At 47.0% G+C, this 18,282-nt stretch overlaps 1 protein-coding gene and 1 long non-coding RNA gene across 9 annotated transcripts in view; one reads left to right on the top strand and one right to left on the bottom strand.

Moving 5' to 3' along the window:
- LOC125704289 (tight junction protein ZO-1-like) overlaps nt 1-18,282 on the bottom strand; it is an 87,695-nt gene that overhangs the window by 56,562 nt on the left and 12,851 nt on the right. The window lies entirely within an intron of this gene.
- LOC125704291 (uncharacterized) lies at nt 3,503-12,438 on the top strand. The gene is made up of 6 exons (XR_007381077.1): nt 3,503-3,558; nt 4,820-5,023; nt 5,552-5,654; nt 7,271-7,366; nt 10,656-10,947; nt 11,065-12,438. It is a non-coding gene; the product is annotated as an uncharacterized LOC125704291 (long non-coding RNA).

The following is an 18,282-nucleotide window of genomic DNA, read 5'->3' as shown; positions in this document are numbered from 1 at the left end:
TAGCCATTCCTGTGCACTGCTCCCTTTACTCATTAATAGATTACTGTGTTTTCTCGAGGTTTTCAACAAGCCACCTGCTTTTAAGACACTGTATTACACCCGGCTGCATCTCCATCCATAGTTTTATTACACAGTTTTGCCTGGAGTCTTTCAAGAACGACGACAGACGTTCTTCAGGATTCCCACCATGCTAGTAGAACCCGTCAGTGTCTTATCTCGAGTGGGAAGCTGCACCCACGTGAGAGTCCTAGCGCTCAGTACGCGTGACACCCCTGCCCCCCGGGCCGGCGCGGCCTACGCCACAGTGTCTGCTACCCATTTCACCGGCAGCTGTGACTACACACAGGGGACCCGTCCGCCCCAGTGAAAATGAAACCCACCCTTAATCCTGTCCACACCCCACGCCCCCCAAAAAATATCTGTCCTGTTACTAAGAAAAATTTCTACATCTTTTGGGAAATAACAGCAAGTCCTTTTTCCATCGATGTAGATCATGCTTCCCAGAAACAGCCTCGAGTAACAAATAGGTATTTCCTGCTTCAGCACTCTGAGGGTGAATTCTGCTGAAAGCTGCTGGTCCTGTGACGGCGTGTGAGGCAGGGGTGGGCAGGGGGGGGTGGCCTCTGTGGGGCGAGTGAGACATACACCAGGCGCAAAGCGGCCCATCAGTCTACCCCTCCCTGCATCTTCTGACAGGGCCCAGTTCCACTGGTGACCCAACTCTGCCACCAACGACCAGCAACCCCACAGAGACTCTGTCAACTCCAAAGTTGTGACTGCAGACGTGTCCGTGCTGTGCATTTTTAATATTTATTTGGACAGCAGGGCACTGCCTGCCCATGTTTATCCTGTAAATAAACACACCATTTCCCCCCATGCTGAAACCATTACTTTAATCTCACTCTGGGTGCCTGTTCGTGACTGTATCTTAAAGTGACCCTCTATATTAAGGAGATTTCGACTCTCTTCCCCTCTAGGGACTGGATTACTTTAATGGGCCTGTGCAGCTTATAAGAGAAAATAAGATTTTGCCAAAAGAAGTGCTTGAATTATTGAAGAGCAATCGGCTGCCTGATTCTGTAGTCGGGACGGCGGATGCATGGGAGGGAACCTCCAATATATATATCAAAATGGCAAAACATAGCGTTGATGCAAAGACTCCATTCAATTCTATTAATGTCACTGTGTAATTATCTTGGTTGGAAAGGTCACGTTGGCGTGTCCGTTTGGAAACACGATAAATCTCATACCACTGACTGCCACACATTGTTTTCTACTTTCGCTTGCTAACGTTTCGCTCGTTGAGCCTTCAGCACTGCGCACAAAATCCCACTAGTTTTTAACCACATGGCTGTGGGTGAAGTCACACTATTAGTGTGATGCTTTATTTCCCAGTTAATGTAATTTTGAACTGTGAAATTTATGCCGAAAAAATGTACGCTGGCATCAGACTGCTTTATTTACTCTGGATTCATGCTAATTGGTATCGGCTCTGGAGCGAATGCATGAATGTTGTTTCTATGCTAATGTTTTTATCCAAAGCAGCCTACAATTTTTATGCATTCGATTATAGTGATTTAGATTAAGGGAGTAGCCACATAAAAGTTAAAAACCTCATCAAAAGCGTCACATAGCAAAGCCACCGTTTTCACCATCAGACTACCTGCTTCTTCAAGTCGTGAATGTATCTTATTTCATAATCTTGCTCACCTGAGGACAATGTGAGGTGGAGAGCCAATTTCCACACTTTGGGTTCTTTGGCAAAACCTGTTCTACTAAAAAAGGAGCCGGGATTCCCACAAACAGACAGTCGCAGTAATTTTCAGTGTTGCTTGGACAAAAAATGCCATGCGAGTCAATAGTAAATGAATCGATAAATGAGGTGCAGAGAAAATGAATCCCGGCCAAACAAGGCCTTTGAGACTGACCCTGCCTGACAACAACACGAAACATAGAATGGTATTCTTCAGACGCAGTGCCTTCAGATTTATGATCCTGACATGGAGGGCGGCTGATGTCCCTGGTGGGACAGAGTTAGGCTACAATGCAATTCTTTCTCTTGACCTGTACTTTATTACTTACCATATAAAAATGTTCTGTTCCTCTTAAGCCCAGAACACACCCCGATCCCAATGCCTGGTCCCACACTCTGCTGTAGCCCATCCCAAAACCTGATGCCTGTCTTGTTTTCCAGCAAAAGTCACACTGCACTGAAGCTAGAACAGTGTGGTCTGTTTCCTCCTCAGCATTTACTGAAACCGACCCCCACTGCCATACTCAAATGAAGACACCGTTCCAGGGAAACGTCTTTTTTTTTTTTGGAGGTGTTTACTGATGTCTCTTCTGCATATCTAATGTTCACTATTTATTTTATGACATGAAGTGAACAGGACCAGGCTAGAATTAGGACTCACTCCACACCTTGCATGGAAATTATTTAAGTAAATTATAATAACAGATGGTAAGCACTCCGGGGCTAAACAGGCTAGCTGACAAGTATCCAGAACAACCCACTTTAAAACATCCAATCGAATGTGCAAGCATGAGGCATTAAGACCTGTTAGCATTTGGAGAAAACACCAAAGAAGCTAACCCTATTCCCCTACTACACAATGACTGACTGAGGACATTAAAGAGCAGCCAACGCGGCTAACAGCATTTAGCCCTGTGAGCTGCTAGCTCTCAACAGAAGGGGAGCAGTGTGGTTCGTGTGGGTGTGCACTAAGGTATGTGGGTAACGCACTGCTCTGTTCGTTTCTGGGTGTGCTACTCACCAGAGCACGTTGACTCCCTTTTCACTCCCAGTCACAATAATAGAGCATTCTGGCACTCCCATTGACTTCATTTGCAACTTTTTTTTTTTTTTTTGGTTGTTTCACAACAGATGATTTACAGGACAGCACTGCTGGTGAGGGCGGATTAGCGATTGAGTTACTTTATCTTACGGTTTTGTCTTGGTCCTATCTCGAGGATGAGCGGGCCATGTCACAACACGCTTCCTTAGAAGGTCATGAATACGCCAACATGTCTCCAACTCATGGTCGCCCCAGAACACGGCAGTGATTATGGAAAACGACGCTTTAAAATTCATCAGTCGGGGCAGTTCCCATTGTGTACATCACTTGTAGAAAGGTCAAATCAGGTAATGGCCTGTAATTTTGCCCACCTAAATTCTCCAATCATTCCTACGCCAACCACATGGCTCACGTCTAACAACATGGCACAGACAGGCACTAGCTCAATCTCCTAGGCTAGTCATTCAGGTGACAAGCCCATTCATTCGCGTGACTTTATTACTGATCACAGAAAAATGTTTTTTTTTCTTTCAGGCCCAGAACACACCCAGATCCCAATGCTTGATCGCACACCCTGCCGTAGCCCTTCCCAAAACCTGATGCCTGTCTTGTTATTCGCTGAGGTTTACCCGGCTGACGTGCCGGCCGCCCTTGCCCTCGGTCGCGAGGCGCTGAGGCTACATTAATCAGGCCGCAGCCAAACAGTTAAAAACAGCCTGCGTTCGGGACACAAGAGACAAGGCGCGGAAGTGGACGCAGTCAGGTAAATGAAACAGGAAAGCGCACAGCAGTTTGCACGAGTTTACAGTAATTAAAGCCGACATTCGTGACCTTTCTCTCAGTCTGGGGAATTCTATTTCAAGATAACCTTTATTGCCACTGTGGTTACAAGGACGGCGGTCTGGTGGAGTTCGAGCAGGACTTACGGTGTAGTTAGTGCACTCAGTGCTACTCGGCGGAGAGAGCAATCAGCCAGAATGGAAAGTGTCTATATTCTGTCTTGTTTATCTGTTTGTTCCTATGCAGCTCTGTGTGCTATAAACGGCTAAACATTACACTCCCTGCAAACATATCAAGGCGGCAGCCTTTTATCTCTCTTTCAGTCTCCTTCTCTCTCACTTTTCTCCTCCTTTCTATCAGGAGTCACTATCAGCTGCACTGTGACTCCAGAGTGGCTCCTCACACCTTTATCTATGGTGCTGACCTTCTTAATTCAGAAGGTGGACTCAGCGGGGTCAGGAAGAGCAGGAGGGAGGCGAGCGGGGGAGGCAGTCTGCTCAGAGGGGTGGGGGGTGGAGGACGGAGGCGGGGGGGGCCTGCGCATGGTTTGCAAAGACGAGATAAATAAAGATACTCATAAAGCCCACTAGGGAGGACAAGAACCTCTCACTGCGTGCGATGAGCACCTGGATTAAAGCTCTGTTTTAGCTTTAGAGAACCGTCACAGGCAGGAAGGGACGGCATATACACCAATGCATTTATTTTTGATGGACTGCAGAGTAAACCACTGCACTAATACTGCAAGACGACAAGATTACCACGCGGCAGAAATTCAGCTTTTGTTAACGCTCCAGTCACTTCCCCTCACAATAAACAATGGATTACGCATCTGGACCATAAAAACCAGAAGTAGAACCTTCCAGAAGTCCCAGCATTCTAAGAATAGGCAACAATGGCGACCGTGGTAACAATGGCGCATAAACTGCAGGCTAGGGATCACAGTGACTGACGGCCAGCGCTATCCAAACAGAGCCTTGTTATCAGGGAATTCGTCTGTTTCCTCTCCACAGCTGCTCTCATTTAAGTGCTACAGGGACACCACGGCCCTGCCCAAACACAATCACGACTATCTGTTCCCTCCTCCCCAACCCCCCAACACTAGCAAAACCTGAAATAATTGTGTCTGATAATGTCTTTGTCTCACGTTTTTACTGACTTGCTGCAAGGCTGTTTCATGACAATACTGACAACACGTCAACCTCCAAAAAAATTATAAATGTTTTGCAAAATCCTTCTTCCTGCAGGCTTCTCGTGAAGTGGGGGAGGAGGGGCCACGACCCATCTTGGCAAGGAAGGCTTAGGTTACTCCGTTCATATTAACTTGTTCCACCTGTCCCTCATTCTCATCAACATCTACATGTTGCTGTGCTTGTTTGCTTTCCCACCAATCCCAGATTGTTGTTGGGCCCCAGATTTGATTCCCAGTTCAGCCCACACACATCAGTCCTGTGTGAGTTTATTCTGTGCTATTTCCTCGATTTCCTCCTTCATTTAATTGTCGCTGGCCCAACCTCCGCATGTACTCACCCACCCCTGAAAAGAGAAGGCTTGTTAAATAAGCCTATTTCTGCTGTCAGGTGATTCTGTGCAAAGTCCCAGATGAATGAGTCCTCACATTTTAGGATTATATACAAGAGGGAAGCACAGCTTTGACAGTGAAGCGTTTTGCCCTGAGACAAGCAATTACCAAAAAAAAATCTAATTAGAAATCATGTATGACTTAAAATACCTGATGAGATAAAGAAGTTAATTAAGAATGAATCTAAGCTACAGAGACACTGGTTACGCAGAGCCTCTTGCTGTGACCAAATCTACAGCAACCGGTATAAAACTTCAGGCTCAATTTGTCCATTAATGCAAAAATGTCACCCTATATACTTGTATCAATTGCCTGAAATGCTGGACTCCATGCTGCTCCATGTCAAGCCAGTGCTTTAAGACTTACCGCAGTAATCATACACATTCATATCCCACAGTGCAGCTCTACCTGAACGTAAATGCTGGAAGAGTCAAAGGAGTCAAAGACTTTGGATCTGAGTCATGGAGATCTGAGACAGACGCCCTGTGCTGCTCTGAGAGGTAATGGGCCCAGTTAGGAACTGTGCTGTTCTGAGACTGAATGAACACATCTAGAACTTAGAATTTAGTGATTGTGATTTAGTGACACTACAGCAGAATGACAAAATGTATTCTCTGCATTTAACCCATATGTGACAAGGTAACATAGCGGGGGGCAGCTAATTCAGCGCCCGGGGGGCAGCGCTTGGGCGCGGTACCTTGTTCAGGGTACCTCAGTGGTGCCTTGCTGGTCAGGGATTCGAATCTGCAATCTTTCAATTACAAGTGCGCTTCCCTAACCATCAAGCCACCACTGCCACAGCATCTAGACATTGTACTGACTGGAGGGACCGGGTCAAGCAGAAGCATCCACTCGGCACATCATCGTGTGTCTGCCAGGTGAGACGGCTGCTAGGTGACTCCTGGGTGTCTCCACAAGCCATGTGACCCCTGAAGGTCATCGCATGCTGAGAGTGATTTCTCAGCATCCACCGGCTGGACAGCACACGCGTGCATACACGCGTGCATTATAGATTCCTGTGCTGGGTCTGCTCTTTAAGATCTTTAAATACTTTCCTTAGGATTAAACCCCTGTGTAATTAAAGTCTGAGGAGGATCTGTGACTGCTGCTGCCACCACCCCCCCCAACCCCCCAACCCCCCAATTCAGAAAGAGAAGTAACAGGCAGAGCGATAGAAAGTGGACTTTCTGCCCAAAAGCAGCCAAATCATCAGCGGTTCTGGGGCTGATGGGCGGCTGCCGAATGAAGTGACCAGCTCCCTGCCAGTGTGGCCCCCCCTCCCTAACGCCAGGCTAGCCTCCGCACTGGGGCGCTCCATGCACCGCTGCTGTAGCTCATGTGCTGCCTGGACAGAGAGCCAGTGGCTGCAGGGCCTTCCGACCATCACAGGCAGCGCCTGCGCAGAGGCTGATGCAGACGCATGCAGGGGCCCAGGTCCACCTGCTAACAAGGGCTTGTGCTGTGTGGCGCTAAATCAGGGCCAATAGTTTTGTTAATTTGAAAAAAAGAATTGAAAATTTTGATGTTGAACTTTAAAAAAAACATTTTTTCATTTTAAATATAATTTTCATTCAGTTTTAGATTTGTTTTGATTTTTCACTTTCACATACATTTTGATATTTGAGGTCATTTCTTCAGCTGCAAAATTTTCATTCAGATCTCTTTTTTTTAGTTTCCAGATTTTTTTACTTTCAGATCATTTCTCACTTTCAGATCATACTTTTCCAGTTTCGTACTTTTCGTATCAATTTGGCGTAGGGGCGTGGTGTCAGCTGAGAGGGGCGTGGAATAATGAGTGACATCATAAAGTAGGCTGAGGATCTCCACCATTGCCTTCAGTATCAGTTTGCACTAGGTACCAAATACCAAAGCCACAACCATATATTGCATCTTTCGTTCATTAACACGTAGAAAACATAGTAGTGACAGGAAATGCTGTTGGCAAGGGCTCTTAGAATCGGCACTTTTAACTGATTTAGTCCCACAGTCCTGAACCGTCGACAAAAAAACTCAAGTTATGAATATGTATAATAACAAAATATACTTCCTATACCTTACTCTAGATATCTCAGGCTTTTTCTTGTTTTATTTTTAATTCCTGTCTGCGTTTTCTCAGTTAAATCGGATCCATGGAGGTGTGACGTCATCAGGGCAGGGCCCGGCTCGTGACCTCGGGGCTTGGCTGTCGCGGGAGGGTGTGACTGGAAGACAGGTTAGTGGCTGGCTCCTGCGCCGCACCACGTTCTGCGCGTCGCAGCGGCTGCATGGCCGTTCACCATGCTCTCCGGCGCATAACAAACATGCAATCTGAGACACCAGGCACCCTCTTCCCGAACCTGATCGCTTCCACTGCTGTCGAATGGCCCCGTCACTGCGGCTGAGCGAGACGCCGCTGGGCTTGCTCACTAGGCTGCTTTCGAGAAGGATCTTTTCCTGCAGTTTAGCCGATGGGTCGCGGCCCACTCCAGACTCCAGTGTGTGTTTTTCCAAGTTCCAGGAGCACAACTAGTGTGCGCCAACAATGCGTTATCCTGGAGTACATGTGTAAGGTGAGAGCCTGTTCATGTATGTATGTAGTTTTTCCCAGTTTTTGGGAGAATTCCACAAGTATTGTCCATAAGATGATTTGCTAGCTCACAGGATTCTCATGCAGTCGGCATTTACAGAGCAGCTACAGTGACTGATGTTGGAAAAGCCTCATCTGAGGTACCAGAACTGTGAAAAAGGCGGAACACAGATATGTCATATCCTCATATGTCACAAAGAGGCTTCAAAACCCTTCCCATCAGCTAGTAAACATCCTTCTCAATGGAACGAAGGAAGTCTAGCACCTAATACTAGACAATTAGCAGTAACAGATGAAATGGGCTTCATCTTCGTCATTTCCAGGAGATTCCGTGAGATTATTCACAGCAGATTTTACTCACAGGAAAACCGGACATCTGGTGAGGTCATCACTTGTACAGTAATAATCCTTCTTATATTACTCTGCTAAGAAGAAGATTTCTACCATTTCTCTGGTTGCCAGACTGAACTGTAAAAAAAACAAAAACATTTTCTTCATTTAAAATTAAATGCAGCTTCATATAAAATAAACCTCAAACAATTGTGACTCAAACTATAAGGCAGAATTCCATTCTGCTGTAGGATGACTAAAACACTTCCAAGTAATTTTGCAGAAAATAAGTAGCTTTCAACGGCCAAGAGGAAGATTACAGCAATTGACGTTTAGAAATGGAGCATGATGATACGTCCAGTTCAGTCTCTCCCATATCATTAAGCAAACACACCTGTAATCGAAGCAGCCAGGCAACATTATAAAAAAAAACTGAGTTAGATGAAAATCGTTTGAAGTAAATGAAAATAACCTGGCACTGTCATGCTGCCTATGGCTGACACAGCCCCCCCCCCGACCCTACCCTACCCTGTGTCGCCGCAGTCCGGAACAAACAGCAGTTCTGCGGATCTGTACGCGTGCATTGTTTTGGGAGGGGTGCACCAGCGTGTCGCTGAGAACAAGCCAAACTCCATATGACAGCTAAGACGGCCCCGCTGCGATTCAGATGACAACACTGCTCATCTAAAAGTTGCGGATCTAAAATTAGAGGCTCTTGCTGCAGCTGGGTCATGGCACCTCTCAGGACAGGCAAGCCCGTCAGCACCACTCCATGAACCCACCCCCCTGTGCCTTCCCCCGGCCCACCCCAGCGCCCCCAGTATGTGGGGCCTGGCCGAGGGAGCCCATTGCTGTGGCACTCGTGATAACGTGCATTCCACAGCCGCATTCCAGGCTCGTAGGCAGGGGCCCTCGGTTCCCTCAATCGGTGAGGAATGCTTTAAAGACACCCCCCACCAACCTCTAGACGGAAATGAAAAACACAAAGGCCGTTCCCCGGGGTCTGTGCACCTGCACCATATTTAAAAATGAAAAGAATAACAACTCTGAGGGACCGGCGGCCTACGGAAGCCCACGGCCAAGGAGGGCTCTCTGGAAGCATGGCGGTCACACGCCATCGGCAGGGCCTCGGTGCCGGGCCAAACAGCTGCCATCGTGCCATCTTCTGGCCATGTGGGACTCGGGACGAGTCAGAGGCTGTGATCAATGCAGCTGTTAATTTACCAAGGGCTTAGCAGGTTGACGGCAGATTAATTAACTGCATTAATTAGAAGGCCTTTCTCCTGAGATCTGGGAAACGGTCCAGCCTCCGGTCCAAATGATTTTTACACCGGTCAGATGTGACGTGCTTGCGGGCCCAAGGTTCGAAATAAAACAGTCAGGGCCCCACCAGAGCAGCTCACTCCCGTCCGACTCCTGTCTCCTATTAGACACTCCTTTAACCACCGCTCGCCCTCGCCCTGCTGCTCCCCCGATGGAAACACCCTCGCATGTTGTCCTTCATTCCTGAGGCATGAGAAACCACAATCCAATCCCACTAGGTTCCAGAAGTTCAACTTCAACAACACTCACATTAAATGGGGGGGGGGGTTCTTTTCATTTTATTTTAATGCTACGGCCAGCGGTGAGGGATCAGCTCCTCTCACCAGGCACAGGGGGAAAGTGAAGGTAGCAGATGGAGAGAGTGTGTGAAGGAGGAGAAGAGAACATGAGAGCGGGGAAAATGAGGCGGGGGCTGACAGAGAACGAGGGGGAGAAACAAATCAGGCCGGGGGTGATTTACCGCACTGCGCAAAAGCCAGCCAGTGCCATAAATCTCCACCACTTCTCAATTCTTCTGGAAATCAATTCAGTTAATTCCTGCTGGGTTTATTTATGGGTCGGCATTAAAGGGGGCAGCCATCGACTTCAGTGACTGCCGACCACAGCGAGGAACTGCAGGTCACTGCTACTCCCATCATCTGGGGGAAGTCCCCTGGCAGGGTTCCTTCAGAATCTATACCCCCCCCCCAAAGGTGATTCTTTTCAGGTGAACAGGTGATGCCTGGAAGATGGTAAACAGAAGGGGAATGAGTTACGACCTTCACATCTTTCCAACAGCTAACACCAAGCGTACGGCCATCTACTGTAAACATTATAGCGATTGTCACCAGTTACACCAAATGACATAAATGAATGTCAACAACAAATGTACAGGTAATGAACTGTGAAGCTCCTATATAGACTACAAAAGTACAATAGATGAAGAACCCAAAATCTACTTTCAAATTTAACACATGACTTTTCACCTACACCTTAGAACCCTAAATACATGCCATACTCATTGCCATGTTTTTACCAGTAGTCTGCTTTCGTTTGAAATACAAGCAGTTTTTTTTGCAAATATACTATATTAATAAGCATAATATGCATCAACATTTCATAAAGGAAAGAAAACAAAAGCAAAAAAAAAAAAAAAAATTTAAAAACCGAAAAGCTACTAGATGGCTTTGAGACATAACGAGTTTGGAATGTTGAGGTGTGTGGAGCTCATCCAGGAGGATTATGGGTAATTCTGCCAGGTTGACCACCCTACCGTCATGTTTTGAAACAAACGGAATCCCAGGAACATTCAGAGTGGAGTGGAGTGGCTGCTGAAACACACATGGGATGCAGATGTGACCAGCGCCTCTCCGGTGCACCACTCCAGCCCAGCCCGACCCGACCTGACACCTGCCTGGCCCCCAGCACAAACCCAGGCCGTGCTAGGCCAGGAGGCCCTCCCAGGCACAACACAGGGGACCTCTGCTATATTAAAAGAAAACAAGAGCACTGAGCCAGTTGGAGTGCACAGCTAATCCCTTGGCCATGAGCAAATTCTTATTGGAAAACTTTGTTGGAGCCCCAAGAGAAAAAAGGTTAGTAAAAAAATGCTTTTAATCTCCTGATAAATGATGTAAAGTATAACCTTTTGCTAGTTTGTCCCTCAACCCTTCTCCTGCCCCCATTTTTTTCTCCAACCCCTGGCCGTGCAGAGACTTTAAAGAAAGAGAGAAAAAAGGGTTTTAGGCAAGTTTCGGAACGCGGGGGTACGAGATGGAGAAGACAGCGGGAGGCGGAAGATGAGACGAAATGAAGTCGGGGGCACCCTGGCTGACAGGCCGGAGCAGCGGGGCGCAAGAGCCTCATCTCGCCGACGATCGGCGCCGCTGACGGCCGGAGGATTTCCAACGGCGTTGTAAAAGAAATAAGTGATTGTCTCATTTCTTATATCCCAGTGGGGCAATTCTTTAAGGCTTCCTAGAAAACTCCCGAACGAAACCCTGCGTGAGAGCCTTCGCTACTTATTTACATCTGAAAAGACGGCCAAGCCCTATGCAATTAATTAGACTCGCCGGCACGGAGACATATTTCGTCTGCTAAAAAGCATTTCTCCACGTTCCTTCGGTTAAGCATCAGTGAAATCAAGCGATAAATGAACTGCAACAACATGAACTTCAACGACGCACGCAATGATTTCCTAACAGCCCCGGCTCTCACACTGCACGGTCTATTTCTATTTCCTTATAATTATATAAATTCATCATCTGTAATTGACGTATCATTAGGGGGGGAAATTAAAACGTACGGTATCAGTCGCTGTCAGATTCAATACATCAAACACAGCCTGACTGTTGAATACTAAACAAGTAATGGATAACCAAAAATAGAGCACAAAAAACATAAAAGATACGTATAATTACAACGTGGGAGCTGCCGTTCTAGCGAAACTAATTAGGGAAAGCGCCGAAACGATGGTAACAAAGGCCGGGCACCTGACACACGAGGAGATCGCATACTTTCTTAATTTCCTCCCCAGGGACGGCGGCGCTCCTCGCCGTGTCCCGTCTCCACTCTTCGTCACTCCCTCATCTCTCCCTCGGTTTGACGGCACCGTGAACTCCAACCTATCAGCAGATCATTAAGCCGAAGGATTGCTTTACGTAACTTTTCTACACTTAAGGATTCGGGTTTCAGAACTATTAACCTTTTCCTCCTTTTCCCAGAAGTACAACCAGACTTCTGGTAGGCTATAATGAAAATAATCAATCAATAATCATCAATTACTGCAATGTAAGATTGAATGTATCCTAATATCCGAACTATTCAATTATTGGGTAAAATCGAGCAATTCGGGTGTCAGGAGGTGCGAGGGACGATAGAGAAAAGAGTCAAAGCCACTTATGACTCCGTTTCCCTTTCATGCCCCCTTTTCTTCGACGAAATTAGATTAATTTCAATGTACACTGAACGACGTAAAGTTTCACATGAATCCTAGTTTGCTCTGGACTGATGCCCATCCTCACCTCTCAATCAGGGTGAAGGATGTCTTCCTTGGCATAGAGTTTTCTTCTTTCTCTTTGAATCGGAGCGAGCAGGCAGTCACGCGCGGGTTGCAGCCATGCACCGCTTCCATGCACTTTCAGATTTACGTGCGGTAAAATTCTGCCCTCTGCAGGATCTCGGCTATAAATGACGGTGTGCATTCCAGCTCCGAGTGCGGAACGGCGAGGCTTTTCGGCCGCCTCCGAAGGAACAAATAGCGACAGTCCTTAAATGCTCCAAGTAAAACACAGGCGCATGAATAAACGAAACCACATATACAGATGTTCCGGGTTAAAGATTTAATGGTTCTTTATTCTCCATATTATTTTTTCATCGAACAATCGCTTGTATAAGACTGTATAATTTTTCCACCAGGTCACTAACCCATTACATGGGCGTCGTTAAGTCCGATCACTAGAGTATTTTACCCCCGAAGCCAGCTCCAGGTAAACTTGACTTAGCCCCTGAAACTTATCAGTAGCTAGAAATGCATCTGACCCCATGTAATATCTACCTAAAACCCATCTACTGGAAGTGCAGGTGTTGACAGTTTGTTTTTTAAATAAATCGCCAAAACGTGAAAGACATTAACATCACGCAATGTGGGAGATTTAATACTATGACTGAAAAAGATTACTGGCCACTGAGTTGGTGTAAAAACAATTACGTTTGAACCCTAGTATCAGCCTTTTGCGGTTCTGCAGTTTTTCACATTTTAATATGAAATTAACCCTAAGCACGTACATTTTTAATATTTCATTTTTGTATTAACATTATTTTGTCTTTTTTGGAGCAAAGAATATGTCCAAGCGGTATATAAATAAGCAAAACCTATGTATATAACACTTCAGTAATGAGACATTTAACATACACATGCGATTATTTCAACACTCATAGAGGTACCTATAATGTGTATTTTTGCTTTCTGACCCCAGTTGCCTACAGGTCATGCACCCCCCCACCACACCCCGAGTTTAATTACTGATTTGTCAGCCTGTTTGCAGATGCAGCAAAGCTGTCTGTGTGTGTGTGTGGGGGAGGGTAATTAAGATGGACTTGTCCATGTAGAGGACGTCACCGACAGGGGAGAATAAACCTGTTCGCTGTGTGTTGCTGAAAGCCATTGGCCCTATGTGATACCAGGGAGGGTTCGCAGTGAAACACATAAAGAACAGCCCACTGAGCAGGTCCTGGGGGGTTGTCATCTGTTCAGCAAGGAAGCCATGTAGATGGAAGCGGCTGCTGTAAGGCTCCAGCTGGCTTGGGGGAGAGACCTCGTCGACATGGTCAACCTTCCCCTGTGGGCCATCAGATAGATCACGGCGCCTTCTTCCGGCAGCCTGGGGATATAACCGGCATGCTATCGCGTGATGCCACCCAACCTCGCCAGCACACGCCACACACGTACTCTGGCGGTATTTAAGCCGAGCCGAGCTAAAACTCAGGCGTGTGACCTTCTCAGAATGCCAGGGAAACCCCAGGATGCAACAAGACGGCGACACATCAACACCCCGTGTCAGAGACTGACATGGAACCGTTGATCCTAATGGAAACTCAGCAGATACGGCGCCTGCAGATGAATTCATTCTGAGTGCACCGAGATTCCCCAGGCAGGGGGTCCATCTCCCTCCTCCGTACCTTCATCTCCCGCGTATCTCACCCTGTACAGGTCCCTCTGTAGCCTCCTCTCTCTCCCGGAGGATACAAATAAGCTGAGCAGAGCTGCAGCAACGCCACCGGAGACCAGGTCGCCATACACAGGTTCATGTTTCTTGTAGTCAGTTCATACAAAAGAACAAGTCAAAGGTGAAACACGAAACCCTCGGTGCTGCAGCAGATGAAACATTTTAGCTGTTCTGCAAGGTTGACAATCCATTACAGGCATGATACGGGCAATGGGGGGGGGGGGGGGGGGAGCATGGAGTACCAATGGAGTACCAATGGAGTACCAATGGAGTACCGATAACAACAAGGAAAGACAGAGCAATCATGTATGTCCAAGTGGAAAGAAATGATAAACTACACCTTCACAAGTTAGCGAAAGCCAGCGTGTCGGTGTGTATTAGACATCGTACAGATGAATCCTTCGCTGTTTACTTCTAGGTAGGAACTCGTTTCCAGGCCCATCAGTTTTGAAGGTTACCATGAGTGCTGTTTATAGACCAAAACGTACAGCTTGATGTCATGATCTCTGACCTCACCAAAGCTGAGCAAGGGAACACCTGCAGCCTTCCTGACACTCCAGCGCCACCCGTCATGCATCAGTGCAAACGCCACGCACAAGCTGCTCTGAAGACCTCCACCTACACACAGGCAGCTCGCCGAACACGTGGCCCCCGAGCGGAGACGCGGTGGGGGCACTGATGTCATCAGCTCCTTTTCTTCCTCCAAACCTGCAAACCATGTACCCTCTGGATCCGTGCGAGATGCCAGCACTGTGGTGCCGCAGGAGACCTTCCCAGCTGGCAGGGACTAGGAGAACCCCCCCCCCCCCAAGACACAGTCCAGACATACCCTTTTCCCTGCCCTGAACACCCAAAGACAGACTGATGTGTTGCCATGGAAATGGATGACCAGCATGACTCCTTTCCAGCATCCGTGTGCTTAAGCACTCCTGCTCTGGTGTGGGCGGGGCTAATGTGCTGGACATATGCCCAGAGGTGCAGAGACCTAAATTATAAATAACAAAAATGAAAGCAAACAGAGGGAAAAATGCTGACCAGGACATTACTGCGGTAACATACCTAGGCATTTTGCAATACCCATTTTAAGGGTTGTTTAATGTTCTTCTGAAATGACTGTTTCCTGTGCTTCTGGTCTGTTTTAGTGCTAAGGTCAAACGGCTGGGTGGAGTTTGTGGGCACCGCTGTCAGCTAACTGCATGAGATGCCTTGAAGATACGGCCGTTCGTATAGGGACACACATCACACCCAACAGAGGGTCTCCTGAAGCCAGGCCAATGTTGTGCCATGAGGCTAACTAACACACGTAATAGTTGGACATTTTACCCATTTACAAAACTGACTGATTTTGTTTTAAGGTCATTCAGCCTGAGAAGATCTGGGGGCCTGATGGTGCAATATGTAATGTTATCATACACCAAAAAAACACAGTGTATTAACAGAAAGCACGCATTTACAAATACACACATACACATTTACAAATACGGCCACACATAACCACACTCAAAATGAATACACATGCTGAAGTTGAACACATATACACACTCAAAAAACCATATACAAACATACACTCAAAACAATACGAATACACACATGCTCTAAAAGCATACATACGTAATGAGGTATAAATATGCCTACGAAAACAAATGCATTCACCACACATATCATATCCTAAAAACTCTGGCTGCTCAAGCAGATGCAATGAATCATATCTATCTATAGGTGCTGTGCTCTGGTTTCCAGCTCTGACCTTCCCTGTGCTCACACACCAATGCCCGGAAAAGATGGAACAAGCAACTGGCCAATGACCATGGAGCTCTCTGCGTCACATGCAGTTCTGGTTGGGGACAGGACCGTTGCAGCGTCACAGGTCAGTTAATCAACACCTCATCACACTTTCTCTAAGCCCTGTGGGACTGTCGGTGAACTCAGGGTCACCCCTGAAAAACAGGCCGAACGGAAATAAGACTGTGGGTGAATATACCCACACAAACATACACACGAACAAAAATACAAGTCTTTTGGCATTTTTATTTTTTTGACTGCAGTCACAGATTTTTATAAAATTGAATTTCCCCTTGTGGAGACCGAAAAGATGGTCCCCATAACATCAAAATAAGAGTTTTTTTTACCACATTGTGGGGATACTGGGTCACAAACGCACCTGACACACCTCTGCGATCTCCTGTCAGTCTCCAACCATCTAACATCTTCCCGTCATCAACATTAATGTAGCAAGACAACTGCAAAACTCTGTAACTGCTAACGCCTGGGTTGGGGGGCAGCTTCACTTGTGCTCCTCAATGTCCATAATTACATTGATGTTCATCTGCCTGCCACTACTGTGAGGAGGGTAAAATATATTTCATATGTCTGCATCCACATCCCTCCAATTTGAAATCCTGCAAAAAAACTGATCAAATTCTGCCTATCAACGTCTGCCTGACAAATGTTCACTGCTATACCCATCAAGGAAGACAAGCAATTAAGCCATAGATGAGGATGATAATTAAATCAGGGAGGTTGGGTTAAAAACTACAGCACAGAGATGAGCAGAGCAGTGTCTCAGTATGTGGGCTTTGGCACTGCGTCACGTTACACCAACTAACCAAAGTGGTGATGTAATGAGGGAGATATGAGGGAAGATGGTAAGGTTAATGGCGGTGACCCTGCGTGCTCAGCGTATGCAGCCACCTGCTGTTTCTCGGTCGGGGTTCCCCTGGTGTTCGATTTGCGCTCAAGCACCATTCAATTCATCCCTGTTGAGGTCAACTATTTAAAGCCCGCAGGGAAATGCACTGAACAGCCAGCGGTACAAACATGGCTGTCACATGACTGTGGAGGGGGTATTATCCCACCTCTGGAATTTGGACCGATGTCGCATTTAAATGTTGGCCCTCATCTGATGCAGGTTAAGTCCTTTGCTTACGGGTTCCACAGCTGGGTACCTGCACAAAATTTACCGTCAGCCACAACAATACTGGTCGTACTAGCAGTTATGTTGCACTGGAGACAGTGCCCATCCGTTTTCCATATAGGGTCACCGAACACAGTGGAGCGCGTTCCAGTGAGATCATGGCACTGGGTACAGTGCACCAGGAATAGGTTGCCAGTTCATCAGATGACAAAGACTGAGAGGCACACTGCAGACAATTTAGAGACACCAATTCAATTTAATAGCTATTTTATTAATCATCTTGTATTGTCCATTTTGCTGCTGTAACAATGCAGACTATGGAATTCATAGAGATCATCTTATCTTATCCTTACTTTTATCTCACCTTTATCTCATCTAGTCTTATTTTGTCTCATCTTATCTTATCTTAATTCACTTAGACGGCATGTGTTGGGACCATGTGGGGAACTCAAAGCGAAGAACACAAAGGACATGCAAATTCCAGACAAGGCCAAACTGCACTCCTCTGAGCCAACTGCGCCACCCCCAGCTGGCTTCACTGGGTCATTTTTCCCAAAGAGCAGGAACGGTGAAGGTCGCATCCTTGGTCACGTAACTGCATGGTACCAATCCCTTTGCGGAGCTCCTCATTACCCCTGAGAGCAGTGCCTGACTTTGCAGTTAAATCTGTGTGTGTGAGCAAACCCCTGACACTGGAAAGCACTCTGGCAAAGTGAACATAAATAGGAACTCTGAACTGGACTACTTTCCACCAAAGAACAGCTCAAACTGCTTCTCTCACCATTTGGTTCTTTTGAGCCTCGTGTGTAATGTACGGCCGGGATGGGCTGTCCTCCGCAAGTCAAAATCAGTGTGATCTGCACCACTGCCACTATGACCGGAAGAGCAGTAAGCCCTGCTCTGTTACATTCACTTTCAATTCACAAATCACGAATCAACCTGTTCCAGCACCTGGCCACAAGAGGGAGTAACGCCTGACTGAACCTAGTTTCTCAACCCAGACCTCAGGGACCCCCAGACGATCCATGTTCTTGTTCCCCCCCAGTTCCATTCCAGATAGTCTAGATATTTGTAAAAACGTGGACTGTCTGTCGGTCCCCAAGGATCACTTTGAGAAACACTGGACTAGAGGTCCACCATTGGGGGGGGTGGGGGGGCAGATCACAGATCAGAGTTTCTTACATGATGATGTCCAGGAGCCTCAGAAGGTCACCCTCTGCTGCCCCCCCCCCCCACACACACACCTGGAGAACGCCATCGGAGAAATCCCCCCTCCCCCCTGTGTTGCT

The sequence above is a fragment of the Brienomyrus brachyistius genome, chromosome 11 (genome assembly GCF_023856365.1).
Source record: "Brienomyrus brachyistius isolate T26 chromosome 11, BBRACH_0.4, whole genome shotgun sequence".
NCBI lineage: Eukaryota > Metazoa > Chordata > Actinopteri > Osteoglossiformes > Mormyridae > Brienomyrus > Brienomyrus brachyistius.
This window is presented reverse-complemented; position numbering and strand designations above follow the sequence as displayed.